The following is a 22,736-nucleotide window of genomic DNA, read 5'->3' as shown; positions in this document are numbered from 1 at the left end:
GAAGATACAAGAGTCAGAATGCACATCCTGTGTTGATTGATGTGGCCCTGGTAAATAGTACATGCCATGGCCTGTAGAAGTATTTATTGTGTACAAATATTTGTGTACAAAATGGGTATACATGAATTAGGAAATGTGTAGAAGACAGAAGCAGCTTGCAGGCAGATGGAAACAGGCCCACACAGCCTGAGCTAGGAGAGCCCACCTGGAGTTGCATGAGGTCAGGAAAGTGCTTTAGGTTGTGCAGGGAGGAGAGAAGGATGCTTGGACTAGAGACTTGCCAAGTGCCTGCAACACTGGGAGACAAAGGCTTGAGAGCAGTTCAGGCTGTAGAGGCCTGGGCACCAAGTGGGAAGGGGCAGAGCTCCTGCCTCACCCTCACAGACCCCCGCTGAGGATGGTGTGATGCATGACACGTGTGTGTGGAGGCGGATTCACGGCTGAGGTGGTGGAGCAAAGGTGTGTTTGCCTCTGTTACATCTACCTGTGTCACCTGCACCCACCTAATGGGCCACTCCACTTAGCAGTCGTGGCAGCATGGAGTGCTAGGCAGGGCAGGGCTTGGGAAAGGTGCCTTTACCTGGTGATGACAATAGTCTTGGACACTTTCACGGCTGTGCTTATAATCCTAATACCGAGGTGCTTCAGAGATCATGAGACACATTATGGAAATGAGGCCAAAATGAGCCTAGGAAAAACGTCCCCAGTCTGGAAGCGCTGCCCGGCCACGTGCTACCAATTCCTCTGCAACTGTGCACACTAAAACACTTGACCAGTTGCTCCAGCTTTATTGGCCGTGTTGAGTTTTATAGACTGATGTTCCATTCTCTGGTTTCCAATATCCTCTAAATTGCATCTTCCTAAAGGTTTCTATTTCTGCATCAGAGTGTGCACAGCCTCCCTCACCATCGGTTATTCAAACAACATTTCTCATTTCATGGGAGGGAAAAACCAGCCACCACAAAACCCACCGAGGTGAGGAGGGATGGGAACAAGCTGGCGTGGAGTGGGGGGGGGGGGGGGGCAGGCAGCCTTGAGCAGATCAGGGCTCAGTTCTGCTTCATGTTGATTGAATTTATCCACTGAATCCTTCTGACTCATTGAGGTTTTCACAGATTGTGAGTTGCCCCCCACTTGGTATAGCAGAACTCCTCTCTTAAGGACCCCTTTTTGGTGGAGAGTGGTGCCTGTGAGCTCCCAGAAAGACCAAGGGTGGCATCCCAGCTCTGGTACTGAGAGGTGACAACATGCTAGCAGCCCTCACTCTGGGCACCTCCTCCACCTCAGCGTCCACTCTGGCAGCACTTGAGGAGCCTTTCAGCCCACCACGGCACTGTGGGAGCCCCTCTCTGGGCTGGCGGAGGCCAGAGCCGGCTCCCTCTGCTTGCAGGTAGGTGTGGAGGGAGAGGCGCAGGCGGGAACCCAGGCTGCGCGCCGTGCTCGCGGGCGGGCCAGAGTGAGTTCCAGGTGAGCGTGGGCTCGGCGGGCCCCGCACTCGGAGCGGGGAGCGGATGCCACCAGCCCCAGGCAGTGAGGAGCTTAGCACCTGGGCCAGCAGCTGCAGAGGGTGCAGCAGGGTCTCCCAACTGTGCCAGCCTGCTGGCGCTGTGCTCGAATTCTCACCGGGCCTTAGCTGCCGCCCCGCAGGGCAGGGCTTGGGACCTGCAGCCCGCCTTGCCGGAGCCTCCCCCACGCCATGGGCTCCTGCGCCCCCGAGCCTCCCCAAGCAGCGCTGCCCCTTGTGCCGCAGTGCCCTGTCCCATCCACCGCCCAAGGGCTGAGGAGTGAGGGCACAGGGCAGGGGACTGGCAGGCAGCTCAGCCTGCAGCCCCTGTGCAGGATCCACTGGGTGAAGCCAGCTGGGCTCCTGAGTCTAGTGGGGACTTGGAGAACTTTTCTCTCTACATAAGGGATTGTAAATACACCAATCAGCACCCTGTGTCTAGCTCAAGGTTTGTAAATAAACCAATCAGTACTCTGTATCTAGCTAACATAGCGGGGACTTGGAGAAACTTTATGTCTAGCTAAGAGATTGTAAATACGCCAATCAGCACCCTGTGTGTAGCTCAAGGTTTGTAAATACACCAATCAGTACTCCGTATCTAGCTAACCTAGTGGGGACTTAGAGAACTTTTCTGTTTAGCACTCTGTGTCTAGCTAAAGGATTGTAAACGCACCAATCAGCACTCTGTGTCTAGCTCAGGGATTGTAAATGCACCAATCAGCACCCTGTCAAAACGGTCCAATCAGTTCTCTGTAAAATAGACCAATCAGCTCTCTATAAAATGGACCAATCAGCAGGATGTGGGTGGGGTCATATAAGGGAATAAAAGCAGGCTGCCGCAGCCAGACAATAGTAGTTGACTGGGTTGCCTTGCAGGGTGTGGTAGCTTTGTTCTTTCCTCTTTACAATAAATATTGCTGTTGTTCACTCTTTGGGACCATGATACATTTAAGAGCTGTGATACTCACCACGGAAGTCTGCAGCTTCACTGCTGAAGCCAGCGAGGCCACAAAGCCACTGGGAAGAACAAACCACTCCAGGTGCCCCGCCTTTAGAAGCTGTAATAGTCACGGTGAAGGTCTGCAGCTTCACTCCTGAAGTCAGCGAGACTACGAACTCACCAGAAGGAAGAAACTGCGGGCACATCTGAACATCTGAAGGAACAAACTCCAGATGCACCATCTTTAAGAGCTATAACACCACGAGGGTCTGCGGCTTCGTTCCTGAGGTCAGCGAGACCAAGAACCCATCAGTTCCAGACACAGTACTTCCCAGCTGTGTGGCCTTGGATGCATCACTCTGCTTCTCTGGGCTTTTTCCTCGGGTGTAAAATGGGACTAACAGCTGTACCCACCTGCTGCAGCCCTGGAGAGAGGTAAAAGAGGGGCTGCACAAACACCGCTTAGCACACGCCGTGATGCATTGCATGGATCTAGTGTTTATGAGACCTGCCGTCATTATTTATTTTAATTCAACATGGTCACACGCTGAGAGTAGACAGATGCACAAATTCTGAAGAACGCAGAGACAGGAACAAGGGCTCTGCCTGGGAGGTGTGGGGAGAGATTTCTGGGCCCCGATTGTTTAAAGGTACGTGAAGAGTGGGTGAGGAAAACATGAGTGTCAGGCAGACACACATTGCTCGGGCCTGTCCCAGCAGTGTCCACCTAGAGCTGGGGTTATCTTTCTGCAGGTGGCCTCTTGGGTCTGGATTCCACTGAAAGCCTTCAGTGCCTCACCCTCAGGGTCAGCTGTAGTCCTGATGGGAGGGCAGGAGAGCTGGGCTGCTTCTCCTCCTTGGTCATTTCCATAGGGAGTGCCCAACAAACAGGAAAGACCTGGGCGCTCATTCGCAGGAGCCTGATGAAGGGAAAGCAGGCCAGCCCCGAGGTGAGTTCCGTGATGTGAGCACTTCACTTTGACCGGAACCATGGCTCCAGCGGGGAATAGAAGGAAACAGATGGGAGCTTTTGTGGGGATGGGGGGTCCTGGAACAAAGGAGAATATAAACAAGTTCTTACAGTCCCCACCCTACAATGGCAGAATATTTAACAACAGCTTGAGGTCCATGGATGACAGTTTGTCATTTGTCCTAAATTTCCAGGGAGTTATTAATACAGGAAACAACAACAAAAAAAAAACCTTGTTTTTCATGCAAGCAAAAATTCTAAAATCATCCATCTTTCATTCTCTATTTCTATCAGACTTTACAAGAAGAAGTTGTGACTTCATTCTCTGGGACTTTATCTGCCCCCAGAAGTCAATATTAGGACAATTCCTTGTGCAGCTGGAATGTGTGGAGCAAGAGAAGAGAGGTGATGGGCTGTGCTGGGCTAAGTCACTGCAGTTCGGAGCTCCCTGTCTGTGGCCAGAGCTCCTGATTTCCTGTTGGGGAAGGGGTTCTCCTGAGGAGTGGTGGGGGACACATAGCCTTCATCACCCAGCAAGGGATAAGAGGCAGCATTGTAAATCCCATTTATAAGAAAACTTCTGGTATCACATTCCAGTTGCTATGGCAATGGGATTCCTTGTGAATGTAAAATGAAATATATCATTTAGGGATCATTAGCATGTACAGGAAATCAACCAGACTCAAAAGGATTGCTGCAGCTAGAGTTTACAGCTTTGATCCCAGATCTCTTGAGTCACAAGCAGGATCTCACTGAAAGTCAGGGGCAAAAGGGGGTGTGGGAAAGATGTATCTCTTCTTGTGGCAAAATTAGAGTCACATTTTTCCTCAACACCAAATCCTACCAAGAGAATGCCAAGATATTGGATGGATTTCACTGTTTAACTTCTTATAGAGTTTGTGTTTTCAAAGTTATCTTGTGACATCGCATTCCTATTTGTGTATTAGTTGGCACTTTTAAACTCATTTTTCTTGGTTTTGAATTCACGCTTTATCTCCTACGCTGTTCAAGAAGATGAGCTTCCCTTTGAGCAATCACTCACCAAGCCAGGGCTGTATTATACCAGATGACACAATGTCATAGTTGGGCAGTTTTCCAAACAAACCATGAAATTATGGAAGATAGGGGACTGTTGGAGGTTCCGTTTTAAGGGGGCCCTTCAGCTTCCTCAGCCTGATGGTGGTTGCAGGTAGTTTTGGTGCTTCAGAGGAGAGTTCACAAGCTGATGAAAGACAGGAAGTCATTTCCATGTTTGGAAACAAGTTAAGCATACTACAGGCTCACTAAGAAATCTCTTTTTCTTTCTTGTTACTAAACAGGTATAAAAACTCAGTATTTTGTTGGAAGTTAGCAGAGCAAATAGAGCTTGCTGCCTAAGAGCCTTTTATTTTTCTTCTTCTTATTTTGTTGCTGTTGTTACTTTGAGTCTTGTTACTTTAAGAATTGAAGTTGGGCCCCACACCTCCAGGGGCATTTCTATACTTCCACAAGTCTTTCCTGTCCTGCCAGGGAAAGCTTCTCACATCCCCAGCTTTGTCAGCCCAGTCCAGCTCTCAGCAGGAGACTCACTTCCTGGGATGTGTGCAATCCTGCTGCAGGGCTGTGATGCTGTAAGGCATTGATAGGGGATTTGGTGTAACTCTGCTGGAGCAGTCCCTACAGCAAGAGGTGCTGGGGCCTGAGGAAGCATCAGGGAGCCCCAGGCTGATGGGACAATGTGGCACGTGCTCGACGGTGCTGCTTTGGACAAGGCACGTGAGCTTTCTGTGCCTCATTTTTCTCATCTGTAAAATGGGAGTAATAACAGCACTTACCTCGTAGAGTGTTGTATGACAGGAGCAGCACCTGGCATGCAGTGAGCTTTCTTCTCTAAGCAGTATCAACAGCACAAGGGATGATGGTGATGCCGTTGTAACACCACGGCTTGTTTAAGGAGCAGATGCAACAGGCTATAAGACACTTGCCCGTTTATGTGACAACTCTGTAATGAGCAAGGAGGTCGGGGTGGTGGGTCCTCCTGTGAATGAGGGGAGAGAAGAACATTGGCCCTTCATGTTTATTTAATGAATGCCTAGAATTTGACCTCCAGTTGGTCAAATTTAATGATCACTTTCTCCAACTGTCTTGCTTTTTGAAAAGACATGTAAGGAGCCACTGAAGTTCATGTAGCAGGTTAGTAGAAAAGCAAGGGGAGAATCAGGTGTCTCTGATCCCCAGTCCGGACAAAGCCCCTAGAATGTACCTCCGGGCTCTCAGGAAATGCCAGTGGAGCCTGGGGTAAAAATTCATCCAACTCAGGATGAGAATGTTTAGAGAAGGTGCTGGAGGAGAAGAGACCTTGAAGGTGGATCTCGAAGGGCAAGGGAGGGTTTGCTAGGTTGAGAGGATGGAGAAGGCTTTCGAGGGGTACCAGCATGAGGTACCTCCAGTCTCAGGCAAGAGCAAGTGATTATGGGATCCTGGGTGTGGGGGAGAGTATAGTTGGGGATAAAGGCAGACAAGTGGATCACAGCAAGCAGGGGAAAGGCCTTGTGTGCCAAACAGGGTAGTCTGAACTCAAGCTGACCGGGTGTCAGGTAAGCTACTGCAACATTCTCATTTCCCAAAGAGGGACCCTGAAGCCCAGAGAGAGCTAATACCTGTCCCAAGTCACACAGGCAGAGCCGAGCCAGGGCCCAGGCTTTGCTGCTGCAACAGGCCCTTCAAAGGCACCAACAGCTTTGGGGCTGTTTTTAGTTAGGTCTCAGCAAGACACGTTCCCAACAGATGCAATTGCTTTATGCTTCTCCCCCAGGAGACCTCGTGGTGCAGGAAGGCAGGCTCAGGAGCCATGGGCAGTGGAAAGGGCCTTGCATGCCACTGCTGGGCAGGGCTTCCCTGCTCTACAGGTCATTAAGAAGCCAGCTACAGCTTCTCCAGAGAAAACTGGCTCAATCATCCCAAACTCACAGGGCCTCTGGACAACAGGAAACCAGACCCCTGTCTCCTTTCTAAGGAAAGAGTAGGAAACCCACAGATACCCAGAAGGCTGCCAGGAGAACCTGGGGTCAAAAGCAGGCAGAGCCTCTGGGGACAAGCCCACCTTCAGCCTGGTGTGGCTCTGGAAGCTGGACTCCACTTTCTCTCCAGACTCCCTTTCCTGTTCTTCCAGTTGCCCTTCCACTCTGGGCCTACCCACATTTCTGTCCAGTGGCCACTGTTGTTCTTTCGGTCTTTGCAAAAGGATCTTTCTGTACCCAGCCCTGTTCCTGGCCTTCACTTTAAGCTCCACAGAAGAGGTTTGGCTATTTTCTGCCAAGACACTCAGCTTCACAGACATCTGTTGAATGCCCACTGGGTGCTAAGGCTGTACCGGGACCTGAGAATACCAGTAGGATCAGAACACCAGGCCTGACCTCAAGGAATTTACAGCCAAAAGAAATGCCACACATCTCCACTCTCTGGGTTATCCTTTGGGGGCTGCTTTAGCCAGAGATGCCTCCAAGACCTTAAGCACAAATGGGAATCTTTACGGACTGTCTCTCATGTTGGATACCCCCTCCTCACTCCACAGATTCTGTCAGCGTCTGTGAAAACAACTAGGATTTGACTGAACTGAAAATTCACTCATAGCCCCGTAGTCCAGCATCCCTGGGAGCTCAGTTGTCCCGTTTACAGTATCTGCTTCCAGGATCAAGAAAAGTGACTTAAAACAAACATGTGTGTTCTTTGGATATTTCCTCTAGGTTTTATGCAAGGAAATGTCTTGGTGTGAGCACTTCGCAAATGTGCAAGAATATTATCAGTTCGGCATGTGTGGTGTGCTTTATAGAACTGCTGCACTTTGAATGAATTAATTACATTCTGGTAATTAAAAATTGCTAAGAAGTTATTGAGCTGAGAAAGTCTCGCGGTGCATTGATTTCTCTTATGGAAACAAGCTATAGCCTCCGAGTCCCCCACATTGTTTCTGGCTGTTTTCTGGCACCCCGTCCTTCTTTCTCCAACCCCTCCTTTGCTGTGCACTCTTCATTCCCATTGGTTGCTGGCGGACTCATCTCTCTCATCCTAAAGCCCAAAGGCGCAGGATTTTGTCCCAGCATCCTCCTAGGTAGCCTTTCATCTCTTCCCTCTCAGGCCGCAGAGCATTTTCTGCACTGGCTGTCTCCACTTCTGCAGCTTCCCTGTATTCTGCTGTCTAGGGTCTGCACCTAGCTCCTGTCCTGTTACCCCTGCCACTGAGTTTGCTAAGATCACCTTACCCTTCTAAATGCCAAGAAGGCACTTTCCAGGCCTGGTTTTGCTGCATCCCTCCTGCAGTGAGCTCTGTCATCCTCCCTGCAAACCTGTTCCACTGTCTTCTGGGGACCAGCCACCATCCTTCTGACTCTCTATAGGCCCCTCCTTCTATACCAGTTGCTTCCAGGAGGGTCCCCTGGGGCCCTCTTCTCACAGTTCCAGCTATGCCTCAAAGACCCAGACTGTCCCATGAGAAAAGACCCAACCATATCTTCTTGCCTGACCTCTCCTCACGTTTCAGTCTACCTCTCATTCCACCTGGGATGGTCCATCCCACCATCATCTCCTAGCTGGATGACCTATATGGCCTCCTAGCTATTCTCTGAGCCCCAGCTCAGATGCTTCTTCAAATCCACTTTCCATATGGCATTTAGAATAAGTTTTCCAAGATGGAAGTTTGACCATGGTGCTGTCCTGCTCGAACCCTTCTGTCCAATTGTTCAGCAACATTCATGTACTATGAGTCAGATACTATTCGGTGATGTGGGGACACAGCAGGGAAAAAAACAGCCCTGTCCGCATGATAGGTACAGTCTTGTGGGAGAAACAGACAGTAAACAAGAGATGAAGTCTATGTGATGGTGACAAGTGCCATGGAGTAGAATAAAGCCAGGAGGGCAGTTAGCCAGAGCCTCTGATATGAGAAGTGACATTTGGGCAAAGGCCTGCAAGAGGCTGGGGGGTTAGGTAGTGAGGCATTTGAATATCTGGGGGAAGAGTATCCCAGGCAGTGGCAATACAAAGTTTGCAAAGATCCTAAGGTGGGAGCTTGTCTAGCAGGTTTGGGGACTCACAAGGGGCCAGAGTTGCTGGACCAGGGTGAGGTAGCAAAGAGAAACTAAGGAAGTCGGAGGGCTGATGTGGTTGATCTCCACACAGGACCCTGTTGGCCATTGGAAGCCCAAGCTCTTTGCCACTAGGCTATATTACTCATTACTTCTCATTACTCCATGAGGCCCACCCAGAAGTGGCCTTGACAAGGGGAGGCAGTGACTTCACCACAGGAGGCTGTTTGAGGAAGGGCCTGTGTGGACAGGAGGGGTGCCGGGGGCTCAGGTGCTCAGATCCATGTGAGTGGACCCTATGCCCAACACTCGAGAGGTTTCAGATGATCACCACGAGTCAGATGTTTAATTACTGGAGCAAGAAGTTCATTTGGTGCTCCTTTAAGGTTCTCCCCTATTGTGCCTTCAATTAAGATCAAGGCCCCCGTGTAGCAGCTGCTAAATGACACCATGTATTGAATCTCTGTGCTCAAGCAGTTTATCTAATTATCTGTGTGATAGACTCAGCAGCTGTCAGACCAGCCACAACTCAAATACGTGGACTCTGTGCGCCTGCCTCAAAGTGTTTTATGCTCACTAGCAAGCTCGAGGATAGAACTTTCGTGCTCTTTCAGGTTCCTCTGCTGCCTGGTGATATAAGGCATTGAAGGGACCAGTGGCTGGGAGGACAGTGGGTACAAGAATTGAGCAGAGGCCTGGGGGCTGGACTCTTTCCTCCCTCGCCCCAGCCCTTGTGCCTGGCATGGGCACTCAGCCTCTCTGCCTGCTTTTCTGGACAGGGAAGCAATGACCCAGTTTGGGCCATCTTCTTTTCTCCAAAGAGAGGGAGGAGCACTTGCCACTGTATCAAATTAACTGAAAGAAATGAGGGGGGGGTCAAGAGGCAGTGAGCCGGGGGAGAGTAAATGATGGCTCATCTCCATCAGCAGAGAGTCTTCAGGAGTAAACACTTCCCAGCAGTGCAGGCTCATTGGAGGATGCATGAGGAACAAGGCCCCACCAAACAACTGAATGTAAGGTCTGTAGAGTTGAGTCCTCGGCCAGGAGAACTGAGGGACAGAACTACAGAAAGCTGGGGTCCAGCCCTGTACAGCATCCTGGGTCTCTGGGAGCCACCCATGCTTCCTGATTGTAGGTGAGCTTGTGCCCAGTCCTGCACCTGGGTGCCTTGTGAGGGCCGGATCCAGAACACATGTATTCTCCAGGCTACTGAGGGAAGACAGAGCTTCACAGTGACTACTGGGTTTGGACATCTCCTAGAGAGTTCTTCCCTCTGCTTTTCTTCTTCTTGTGCTCATTTCTGCTTTGATGCATTTTGATCACTTGTTAATGAAAGTAATCGGAGTGAAAACTACTTTCAAAAAGCTCCTCTAAATGAAAGTAGCAAAATCACTTTGCTTGCAGGTAATTAAAATAGCCAGATGCAGTGAACTCCATCCACTTACTATAAGCAGGGTGATCTGAGTTATGCATTTCTCTTTGTAGCTGGAAAGAAGGGCTCATCCAGGGACTTAGCAGCCATCTCTCTTTTCTTGTCTTCCTTAGGGAACTTGTGCTTTCTCTTCCACTGCTTGTGTTCAGTGCACCCCATGCCCCCTTCAGTTGGCTAAGGTGTGCCCAAAGGCCTAGTCTACAGTGGGCCAGCAAATGCCTCTTTGAGCTCTTGCCTCCCTCGCTCATTCTGCCTGGCTAGCTCTCTGACTCTTCCTCCAATACACCTGTACATCTCTGTCTCCTCCTGTCTTCTTCCACCCCATTTTTGTCTCTGTTTCTCAGATGCTGTGTGGCTCATCCAGTGATCCATATTTCCATCAAAACATAATAAATCCAAGGTATTTTTATAGGGATTTGCAGAGATCTTTGCTTGTATCCAGTCAGGTGGAGCTTGTACAGACCCAGGTCTGCGTGAGTCCTTGTTTCTGAGATTTTAATCTTTTCCCCATTCAAGCTTGTCCGATGAGCTGGGGAACCCTAGATTAGAGCCATCAGAGGTTCTGAAGGGCAGAACCTTTCTGGATAGGTGGGTGATGGACAGGAAAGCAGGGGTGAGGAAGATGTCTTTTATAAAGCTGCAAAAGAAGAAATATCCTAGACCAAGGAGAAGGTTTCAGAAGGGGACACCAGGGTAGGGGCAGAGATGGGACCAGAAAGGGTCAGTGACACATCATCCTAATTCCGTAGACAGTGAGCTCGCTTGTTCTCCTTCCCACCCACATGCAAAACTCCAGATCTTCAAGGGTGTCTCTCAACTGTTTAGCCATAAATGCTGGTTACAGGGAAGTTAAGACCCCTCTCCAGGTGCAGCATGTCATGGCAGTGACCATAGATTTAGCTGTAATTCCAGTCTGGTCAATCTCACTGGGCGGTGGTGAGAGTAGACAGAGGTGAAGCCTGAACAGACCTGTCTGAACAAGAATGAAGGTGAAGCTGGCTTCTGCAACAGAGGAGGAGGAGAGCACACACTTAAGATGCAGCAAAAGAGCATGCTTTGGGGAAAAATTATTACAAGAAACAGGAGCACATTTTAGACAGCAACGTGTTCTTCCAATTCAAGAAAACATGAACTCTGAAATGAGATAAAAAATGGGATTGTAAATTGGCTGAGCCACAGTCAAAAATAAAATGGAAGCTGGGGGAGGTAAGGAAAGAATATAAAGAACCTGAAATACAATTGCAGAAGTTGCTTTTCTACTTCAAGCAGTAAAAGAAAAGATTAACAATACAGAAATCATAGTTGTTCCAATACAGAAAACAAACTTGAAAACCGCTGCCCAAATACATCGAAAATGAGAAGAAGATTTAAAAAATAATGTGGGAGAGGATGATAGATATGTAAGACAGAGATAAAAGATTTAAAATAACAGTGATTGGTTATCTTAAAGACCTCAGAGCAATTCAAATGGACACAATAAGCAAAGAGAGATCTGAAAAAAAAAGTGCCTTATGCTGAAAGATTTATCAAATAAGTCAAAATATAATTGCTAAAATTTTAGGTTTCGAAAAAAAAATTAAATTGATCTGAAGTGTCCAGGAAGAGAAAAACAAAGCAGACAAAATAAAACCACCTGGTGTTGCACTGGGGGCTCTCGAGTGGTTTTAGCTGGCCGGCTTGCCCAGGGGAAGCTTCTCCCCTTCAGTTACATTTGTGTGAAAGGTGAGTCTCAGATACTGTCTGATATAAAGGAAAAAAACATTATTGGTAGAGTTTTGAGGTGGTAAGACCATGATGCAAGAATTCTATACTTACCAAATGGTGATCCATGTGTGGAAACAATAAAAGTATTTTCTGCTAGGCAAGGGTTCAAATAATACACCACCCATGTACTCTTGGCTGGGGAAAAAAGTGAAAGATGAGCCGTTCACATTCTACAGAGAAATCAGAGAATCTGACAAAGAGGAACTCAAGGCTTAGGTGAGCACAGGGCCTCTTGAAATGAGAAGGTGTCTAAATAAGTTTTTCAACTATAGTTACCAAAAATTGCAAAGGGTAAATGATGAGGTTAAGTACACTTAATTTTCTTGACTGACTTATGGGAATTTCAACAGATGACGCTTAATTCTTGACTCAGTATGTTAAAAAGCATACATGAAGGCAATATGCCATCAGAGCCCAGAACGAACCTCACACAGCCCCAGACAAGTGTCCCTGGTTGTTCCCAGCTGACCTGGGAGACTTCACCTCATGTCTTCACTGGTGTATCCAGAGACCATGGGAAGGATCAGCCACTGACTGACGCGCTCGACCCTACAGTGGAGCCTCCCGTGCCTTCATCTCGGTAGCTAGAGTGTGCTCACCAGAAAGCATGCAGGGCTGCAACTGAAATAGAAGAAAACTCCAGCGTGTCATAGTGTGTCTTCCTTGTGTGATGAAGCCTTTGTTCATGGGCGTGTGTCAGTATGCCAGTGACATGATCAGGATGATTGGGAAGGCCTGAACTATTAGTTCTAATGTCGCAGTCAATACAATGTGATTAACCAATTAGAGGGAAATGCATGAGAGCCAAACTCTGTTGCCAAGAAAAGGCAAAGAAGGCAGAAGAGCTGCTCTGTTAAGAGAGAAAGGTAGAAGTTCAACCCCCAAGACAATAAAGGGCCACCATGGGACACAGCCTTGCAGAAAAGAAGAAGGAATGGTCATCAGGGTGGGGTGGATAGCATCATGGGAAATACACATTCACAATCACTGAGAATCTGCCAGGCTGCCAGCCTACTGCCAGGGGCTGTATGGACATCTCATGTACTCTTCTTCCTAGTTGGTGTTTACTGAGAGGCAAAGAGAAGCCAGATAACTTTCCCAGTTACTGAACTTGTAAATGACAGCACCAGTACTGGCACCTGCCTATCCTCTTTCACTGGGTGCCAGTGACCACTCCTATGGTTAGGAGGGATATTTGTCGGGGAGCGGGGCTTGACCTGAACCTGGAAGGTTGGGTGTGTGGGACGTGAATAACCAGGTACAGGGCAGCGGCAGCAGCAGAGGGAAATACTTCATGCAGCTTTGCTGATGTTATGGCTGCATTCCTTCCTCCTTCACCAGACGTGGCACTTGCAACTGATCAGACAGCAGGTACCTGAAACCCCTCACTCCCCTAAAGGGAAATGAGGAGAAGTTAGAGTTACCACAGACATCAAGTATTGTATATCCAGTTGTTTAATGAAATGATTCATATTTACACTTATCTTGTCTTTGAACTTCAGTGGCTGTCTCCACATGGCTATGTGATGTCACAGCCCCAGTGAGCACATTACAAAGGAAGAAAGTCCCCGCCAATGCCACGTGAAACACAGGGTGAGGGCTTCATCACACAGGAAGAAAAACGCCCATATTTCTCGGTCACTCCTTTCTGTCTCTCCACTTCTGCCTGGGTTCCTTCTCGCCAGCGTCCCCACCTCTGCCCCCTGCCAAATTTCGGTGACATGAAGATCTCGTTTATGTGCCAGGCTTGTCTCAATAAACATTCTCTCAGTGATTTTAAAGGAGCAAACTTTCCATATTAAAAACTTTTGTGGTTCTCAGGGTAAACAATTGTGGGTATCACGAAGACCCGAAGAAACAGGGAATCTATACAAAAGGAAGGCAAAGTCCACTGCTGAGAAATATGGTTTCTCTCTGTAAAACATGCCGACAGAAGCCCAGATACTAATTTAGAGAAACAGTTGGCACAAAACAAGATGCACACTTGAGCGTGCCTGTCTAGAAGGCTGGGAAAGAAAGAACTCAGAGTGAAGGCACCACCACAATTCCTGTGGCTATAGCTCCATGGAGACTCTGCTGGCTGTGATTATAATCATCAAACTTTGCAGCAAATGATTGTGATTTTATACATCTTACCCTTTTTGAATAAATAGAGATTGGATTAGAACGGAGGGCAGGGTAACAACTAACTCAAAGAGCCCCTGTTACATGCCAGGTCCAAGGCTGAGCATTCTGTGCACTTTCTGTTCTTTAATCCTACAGCAGTCCTTCAGGGTAAGGACTGTTATTACCCGTAATTTGGCAGGTGAGGAAACTGAGGCTCACAGAGGTTTAATGACTTGCCCACCACCACTCAACCAGTGAGGAGGAGAGCTGCAATTCAGACTGATTTGAAATGTCAAATGTTGTCTTTGCTCTGTCTGCTCTGCCACATCTCTTACATGTATGATTTTTAAAAACCACGCAGTGATTATCGTTCGGCAACTGGGCAGATTGTGCCTGCACTCTCACTTGTGTTCTGAAGGAAACTTTCTGCACGTGTAGCTGACATGTGCCCATGTTGTTAGCCACTCTTGACTCAACAAAGGAAGTGCGATGGTTTTTTAAAACCTTTGTTTCTTTGTTGTCTTTGTTCCTTCTACTGTGCCACACTGTCTATGTATATCATGATTTCTGTAATTAGAAAAGAAAGGAGGCCTTGCAGTGAGCGCCTGCACAGTCTCTCCCTTTTTCAAAATTAGCAAAAAGCCGGGCACTGTGTATGGCTCACCTCAGAGGAGCCAATGGATAGAGTGGGCTCGGGACTGAGCTGCTAACTAGACTTGCTACCAGTGGACTCAGCTTCTGTGCAGCCCAGGTTGGGTTCTAGGGGAACCAGAACCTGTGGGGCAGCCCAAGATGGCAGCCTTGGAAAAGGAATTCAGGGTGGGTGTGATCAGGAATAGAGCTTCTCTAGTGCACATCGCACAGGAACCCACGAGCAGTACCAGCGTGTGCTCTAAACCTCATCGCGCCTGTTTCTTCACACTCCTGAGGAAAGTAAAGTAGTGGTCCCTGTCTTCAGCGCTGCATGGATCAAGTTTCACTCTTGTGTATGATGTTCCCCTTCCCGAGTCCAAGTGATCTCATTGTTCAGTTCCCACCTATGAGTGAAAACATGCGGTGTTTGGTTTTCTGTTCTTGCGATAGTTTGCTGAGAATGATGGTTTCCAGCTGCATCCATGTCCCTACAAAGGACACAAACTCATCCTTTTTGATGGCTGCATAGTATTCCATGGTATATATGTGCCACATTTTCTTAATCCAGTCTGTCACTGATGGACATTTGGGTTGATTCCAAGTCTTTGCTATTGTGAATAGTGCCGCAATAAACATACGTGTGCATGTGTCTTTATAGCAGCATGATTTATAATCCTTTGGGTATATACCCAGTAATGGGATGGCTGGGTCATATGGTACTTCTAGTTCTAGATCCTTGAGGAATCGCCATACTGTTTTCCATAATGGTTGAACTAGTTTACAATCCCACCAACAGTGTAAAATGTTCCTATTTCTCCACATCCTCTCCAGCACCTGTTGTTTCCTGACTTTTTAATGATTGCCATTCTAACTGGTGTGAGATGGTATCTCATTGTGGTTTTGATTTGCATTTCTCTGATGGCCAGTGATGATGCACTGGGGCCTATCATGGGGAGGGGGGAGCAGGGAGGGATTGCATTGGGAGTTATACCTGATGTAAATGACGAGTTGATGGGTGCTGACGAGTTGATGGGTGCAGCACGGCAACATGGCACAAGTATACATATGTAACAAACCTGCACGTTATCCACTTGTACCCTAGAACTTAAAGTATAAAAAAAAAAAAAAAAAAAAAAAAAGTTTCACTCTTGTGTTTCACGATTTCATAGAAAGATCTGTGATTCTTGTATCTGGGCCATTCGTGCCTTGGCAGGCTTCTGCAATTCCGCATTTCCTTTCTTCAACAAACAGTGCTGACAGCCTGCTGTGTACCAGGCCTAGTCGAGGACCTGGTGGCGGGGGTCCAAGAGGAGTGTGAGATGGCCCTGCCCTTGGGGAGCTGAGGGGGACACACACCCCCTGCCTGTTGTAAACTAGGATGGGGAGCATCATGACAGAGCACGTCCAGTCTGTTATGGAAGGAACAGGGAGGACTCTGAGAGGGGGTGCCATCTGGACTGAGTACTAAATGATGAGAAATGGGTTAGAGAAAGAGGAAAGGAGTCTTCTAGGCCAAGGGTTAGGGTATGAAGCCAGCATAGGGAGTCACAAGCCAATTGGTGTTTCTCCAAATATAGAGTTTAGGGCAGAGAGAAAGCAGCAAGGTCAAGTCTGGAAAGGAGCTTTGACCAAGCTGGGGCCAGACCTGGACCGTCAGGTTAAGGAGCATGGACTTTCTCTTGGATGCAAGGGCAGGCAGCATTCTGGGGTGTTAAACCATAGGCCTGGTGTTCAGAAAGATCACCTGTGTTGCCCTTGGGACAGAGTGACCCTGGAAGCAGGGGCCCAGCAGAAGGCATCGAGGACATTCAGCAAAGCCACACAGAGGCCTGAATCAGGGGGAGCTGGCAGACCGGAGAACCCCTTAGGAAAAATACAGTCGGCAGGACCAGGCACTGATTGTGAAAATTAACCATCACACCTGCCCACCCCAGGATGGTTCTAACTGCCTTCCTCCATCCTTAGCCAGTCCTTGTCTAAGCAGAAGTACAAGTCATCTCAGCGAGGCCTGAGTGAAATCCTTCAACTGACAGGAGCCGAGTGTCCCATTTGGACTGGGCCCTGAACAGCCCTGTGGAAGTGTCAGCCCTTCGTCAGGGCGTACCCTGTCACCACCCCATCTGGAGAGCGGGCCGCTGACTCAGAAAGGAAATGCTGCTTGGAGCCCAAGTCAGAGTGTGATTCTCCTACCCTGTGGCTCAGTCCCTGTCCTGGACTATAGTTGGATGAGTGTTGCACTCTAGGGTCATTGCACCATCCTTTCCTGACTTGCAACCTCCACCTCCAGTACGCAGGGGTTCTGCAGGAGGGTGGGGAAGCATCGCTTGACTCCGGAAGTCCTTACCTCTCCTCATCCACCAGCCTTAGAGGTGCTTTCTGCCAATCACATTTTTCCCAGCAAAGTCTTCTTTTCTTCCAGAAGCTTAATAATTTAAACAATATCCATTTGAAATTATATTTAAACACTCAAACAATGTAAGATGCAAACTTAAGGAGAGAAAGACCAAAGGGGAATGTAGGCGTCGGATTTCTCAGAACAAAAGAACAGTCCACAAATGGAGGGAGAGGAGTGGCAGAGCGCAAAGGCTGCTGATTAGATCCAAGTGTGCCTCCTTTCTAAGGATACTTTTGTCTGGGAAATGCACACCTCGGCCAGCAAGCTGCTGAGTTCGAAGACGTGGGAATCAGGGTATTTAATCAACCGCCTTGGTGACTGGAGCGTGGGGGAGCCTAGTTACTCCTGGAAATCAGTAATGAAGGCTGTGGCAGGAGACCCGCCTCTTAATAAGGCAGCAGCCAATTAACAGAGCAAATGTTTGAGGTGTCCCCGCCGAGTGATGGGATGTCTTGTCTTCTCCCAGGGCCCTGGGGTCTGTCAGTTAGACAGACAAGTACATGACTTAAGTTAATTGGAGAAAAACTCCTTCCAGGGAAGTGGGCACTGGCTTGTCATTCAATGGGATGGAGATCTGGTTTTGACAAGTACCTTTGCCTGACCCAAGAAAGGACACATCCTTCAGAAAGGCTTTCCTCTCCCGCGACCCTAGCACCACCACTGAGACTCTCTGGTTGGGGGTTTCTAGCCCCAGGAATCTCAAAGCCAAAGGGCACAGCTGGGCATCTGAGAACCAAGAGAATTTTGAAAGGAGAAGGCAAACCTCCTTCCTGAGAGGGTGGCTCTCCCCACCCCTTCAGGTGGTACCTGCTGAGCCTGCCAGGGTCTGGGCTCTGGAATGGCCAGGAGGAAGTGCAGGATGTGGTCCACAGGAAGAGTTGTGACTGGGAGACATTTGAGACTCAGGGTAGGACAAAATCAGGGTGGGCTGGGCTTGGCCAGCTGGGGAACAGCTGGTCATGCCAATGGAGAGGTCATTTCAAAATGGGCCAAAGAGTAACATGTCAGTAAAGTTCATGTGGGCACGCAGAGCCTGGTCCAGCCACCTGAATATCCACCAGGCAGTTACACACTCTGTTCTTCCTTGCCCCATTCCTCTTCTCCCTCTCTCTCTGTCTCTCTCTGTGCCCTCTTTCTTTCCCTGTACTCCTCCTCATCTTCTCACCTCCTATTTCATTTTCCCTTTCCATGCCCTCCCTGTGACGTCTGACTTGAGTGTGCCTACACATATCTAAAACAAGTGGCTGAAATAATGTGTTTCTCAGTTAACTGGGAGTATGTATTATGTGGTGCAAGCTACTAGTTCTTTGTTGAGGGAGTTAAGCAGTTTCCCTAGCAGAGTTGAGGCGCAGTCTGAAATAGGTGATCACCCATGCTCCCCAGCATCGGGGGATGAACTACGCCATCTGACTGTTCATGATCCTGTGAATGCTGTCAACCCCACATGAGTCAGCAAGTTTGTCTTTTATTGGAGAAATCCCTCTCTCCAGTGTTCCAAACAATCACAGTCTGGATTATAAGTAAATGACTAATTCAACAAATGAGTTATTTCTCAGTGTTCTTGCATCCAGTTTAAAGTGAGAGGAGGAGGAGCAGGAGGGAATGATGAGAACTAACAATCATCACAAGTAGGTGGAAATTATTACCCACATAAAGAAATGGAGGTTTCAGAGGAGTGTTAGGTTATGCCACAGTAACAAACAACTGCAAAACCTCGGCACCCCAGTAAAAGTTTCTCACTCACACAATACATCCAACATGAGCAGGGGCTCGGCTGGCAGACCCAGGCCCACATGGCCTTCTGCAGTCAGCACTGTAGGGAAGGCCAGGCATCTGAGAACCAGGAGGATTTTGGCAGGTGAGCGGTGTGCTGAGCAAACCTCCTCCGTGAGAGGGTGGCACTCCCCACCCCTTCAAGGGGTGTCTGGGCAGCCCCTGCTGAGCCCACCAGGGTCTGAGCTCTGGGATGACCAGGAGGAAGTGCAGGGTGCAGAAGGGGATGTGAAGAGGGAGTAAAACCTCAGTGTAGAGCCTGGAATTGACACACATTCACGTACCCCCATTTCCTTGGAAAAGTAAGTCACACAGCCACAGCTAACTTGGCTAACTTTCTCCATGGAGGACAGACGCCCTGCTTCCTCATGTTCTTCCTCAGTCCATGGCACCCCGACCAGCGTGTTTAACTAGAGTGAGCTGAGTGCTTATAGGAATGCTTGAACATACAACCCTGCGCATAGCTGTGTCCATGTGCAAGGCTGACCGACTGGCACATTCATAGAATTGGAAGGGAAACCACTTGGTGAAAAGGAAATGTTTTTCTTCATTTTCTATTACGACATATGGCATACAGACAATGGGATGAAAATGTGTACATGCAGTTAAAAGAATGATCATGAAGACAAGAGCCACATTTTAGGAATTAGGCTGTGCTTTAGAAATGCTCCCTTTCTCGTGCCCCTCCCTACTCAACGTCCTCCTCCCTGCCTGGAGGTGACCACTGTCCATTCTGTGATAATCATCTTCCGTCTTTCTTTATAGTTAACTAGATTTATATTCATAAATGTGTATTAACATAGTTTACTTTCTCTTGTTTTTGAACTCCATATAGATGGGAACCATGCTGTGGGTGTTCTTTTCAGATGTATTTCTTTTTTTTTTTTTTTTTTTTTTGAGGCGGAGTCTCGCTCTGTCGCCCAGGCTGGAGTGCAGTGGCGCGATCTCGGCTCACTGCAAGCTCCGCCTCCCGGGTTCCCGCCATTCTCCTGCCTCAGCCTCCCGAGTAGCTGGGACTACAGGCGCCGCCACCACGCCCAGCTAATTTTTTTGTATTTTTAGTGGAGACGGGGTTTCATTGTGTTAGCCAGGTTGGTCTCGATCTCCTGACCTCGTGATCCGCCCGTCTCGGCCTCCCAAAGTGCTGGGATTACAGGCTTGAGCCAGATGTATTTCTTATACTCAGTATCTTATTTGTAAGGCTAGTCCATATGGGGTATAGTTGTACCTTGTTCTCTTCATTCCTGGATAACCTCTTGTATAACTGTGCCACAATGTATCCATTCTACTGTTGACAGCCAGCATTTGGGTTCATTCCCATTTGGGGATATTCCAAGCTGTGCAACTGGAATCATTCTCGGATATGTCTTCCTGTGCACCTGTGAAAGTGTTCCTCTCGCATGTACCCTAGGCACTGTTACTTTGCTCTCCTTTCTAGATACCACCAGACTCTTTGCCAAAATTGTTGACCAACTTTCCTTGGAAGCAACAGTGTGTGAGTTCCCATAATTCATGTGCTTACTAACACCTGTGACTAGAAAACATTAAAAATGTTAGGTATGACTGGCATCTCTTTGTGGTTTTAATTGATACTTTCCTGATTACAAATGTGTTATGTAAGCATCGTGTTATGTGTTTATTGACCATTTTGATTCCTCTTCTGTGAAGTACCTGCACAAGTTTTTTACATATAAGTTTTTTTTTTTTTTCTGTATTGACTTATGGAAGTTTTTAAAATATATTCTGGATACCTATTCTTTGTTGATTGTATTTATTGCAAACATTCTTCTACTGGTGGCTCAACTTTTCACTCTATCTTTGTTTCTTTTTAAGGATGGAAGTTCTTAATTTTCATAAAGTTGAATTAAGCCATCTTTTCCTTCATGATTAGTAGATTTTGTGCCTTTTAAAATAAATCTTTCCCTGCTCCCGAGGCCCTACATTATTCTACATCATCTCTAACTTTACAGTTTTGCCTTTCATTTTCAGTTTTTTAACCGTAACAGCTTTATTGATATAATTCACATACTATTCAATTCACCCATTCAAAATATACAAGTCAATGGTTTTTAATGTATCCACGGAGTTATACAACCATCACTGTAATCCATTTTAAAACATTTTTACCACCCCAAAAAGAAACTGCATCCATTAACAGTCATCCCCCATTCCTCCCCTTCCTACTGCTGCCACTACCCACCCACCCCCTACCCTTAGCAACCACTAATCTACCTTCTGTCTCTAAAGATTTGCCTATTCTAAACATTGCACATAAATGGAATGATATTATGTGGTCTTTTGTGACCAACTTCCAAGGTTCATCCATGTCTTGACATACATCAATCTTCCTTCCTTTTTATTTCCAAATAAAATTCTATTGCATGGATATATCAAATTTTATCCATTTATCAGTGGATGGACATTTGAGTTGCTTCTACTTTATGGTTATCATGAATAGCCATAATGCTGCTATAAACATTTGTGTACAAGTTTTTGTGGGGACATATGTTATGTTTCTTGGGTGTACACATAGGAGTAGAATTGCTGGGTCATATGTCAATTTTATGTTCAACAGTGCAGGGATAACTGGATATCCTCATAAAAAGTCTGACGTTGGACTCGTACCTCAAACCATATACAAAAATTAACTCTAAAATAAAGTTAATGTTGAGGGACTGCCAGAATGTTTTCCAAAGTGGCTCTGCCATTTTATATGTCCGTTTTATATGTCCACTAGCAATGTGTAAGAATTTCCACTTCTTCAAATTCTCACCAACACTTATTATTATTTGTCTTTTTAACTATAGTCCCCTAGTGAACTTAAAGTGGTATCTCATGTGATTTTGATTTGCATTTCCTTGGTGGATAATGTTGAATATCTTTTCATGTGATTATTGACCATGTGTATATATCTTCTTTGGACAACTGTCTATTCATATCCTTTACCTATTTTTTAATTGAATTATTAGTCTGTTTAAGATTGAGTTGCAAGAGTTCTATATATTTCTCTGGATACAAGTCCCTTGTCGGATATACGCTTTGAAAATATTTTCTCCCATCCTATGGGTTTTCTTTTCACTTTCTTTATTTTATTCTAAGAAGCACAAAAGTTTTTCATTTTCATGAAGTCCAATTTATCTATGTTTTTCTTTTGTCACTTGTGCTTTGGATGTCATATTTAAAAAGGCTTTGCCTAACCCAAAGTCACAAAGATCCACCACTTTTTTTTTCCTAAGAGTTTTATTGGGCAGGGCATAGTGGCTCATGCCTGTAATCCCAGCACTTTGAGAGGCTGAGGCAGGTAGATCACCAGAGGTCAGGGGTTCGAGACCAGGCTGGCCAACATGGCAAAACCCTGTCTCTACTGAAAATACAAAAAAAAAAAAAAAAAAAAATTAGCTGGGCGTTGTGGTGAGCGCCTGTAATTCCAGCTACTTGGGAGGCTGAGGTAGGAGAATTGCTTGAACCCAAGAGGTGGAGGTTGCAGTAGGCCAAGATCACACCATTGCACTACAGCCTGAGTGAGGGAACGAGACTGTGTCTCAAAAATAGTTTTGTCATTTCAGCTGTTATACTTAGTTTTTACATTACATTAAGTCTGTTGTGAGTTACTTTTTGCATGCGGTGTGAGGTCAGGGTTGGTGTCAGACTTTTATATGAGGATATCCAGTTATCCCTGCATCATTTGTTTTAATCCCTATTCTTTTCTTTTGAATTGTCTTGTAAAAAAATCCATTGACTGTAGTTGTGAGGGTTTATTTCTGGATCTCAATTCTATTCCATTGATCTTATATGTCTGTCCTTATGCTGATACCAAACTGTCTTGATTACTCTAGCCTTGTAGTAAGTTTTGAAGTCAGGAAATGTGAGTCCTCCAACTTGTTATTCTTTTGCAAGATCATTTGACTATTCTAAAAATTCATATAAATTTTTGTATCAGCTTCTCAAGTTCTCAAAGAAGCAAGCTGGGATTTAGAACAGTATTACATAAAATGAGTAGATCAATTAGAAAGTATTGCCAATCTTAACAGTATTAAGTCTTTCAACTCATAGGATGTCTTTATTTATTTTGGTCTTCTTTAATTTCAACTTTTTTGTAATTTACAGAATATAAGTTTTGCATTTCTTTAGTTAAATTTATCAATATTTTATTTTT

The 22,736-nt window shown here is 46.7% G+C and overlaps 1 protein-coding gene across 4 annotated transcripts in view; it reads left to right on the top strand.

Moving 5' to 3' along the window:
- FSTL4 (follistatin like 4) overlaps positions 1-22,736 on the top strand; it is a 412,351-nt gene that overhangs the window by 206,784 nt on the left and 182,831 nt on the right. The gene's annotated exons all lie outside the window — the stretch shown is intronic.

Source organism: Macaca fascicularis, chromosome 6, assembly GCF_037993035.2.
Source record: "Macaca fascicularis isolate 582-1 chromosome 6, T2T-MFA8v1.1".
In the NCBI taxonomy this organism is placed as follows: domain Eukaryota; kingdom Metazoa; phylum Chordata; class Mammalia; order Primates; family Cercopithecidae; genus Macaca; species Macaca fascicularis.
Note: the sequence above shows the minus strand (reverse complement) of the source record. Positions and strands in the feature narration are given on the sequence as shown.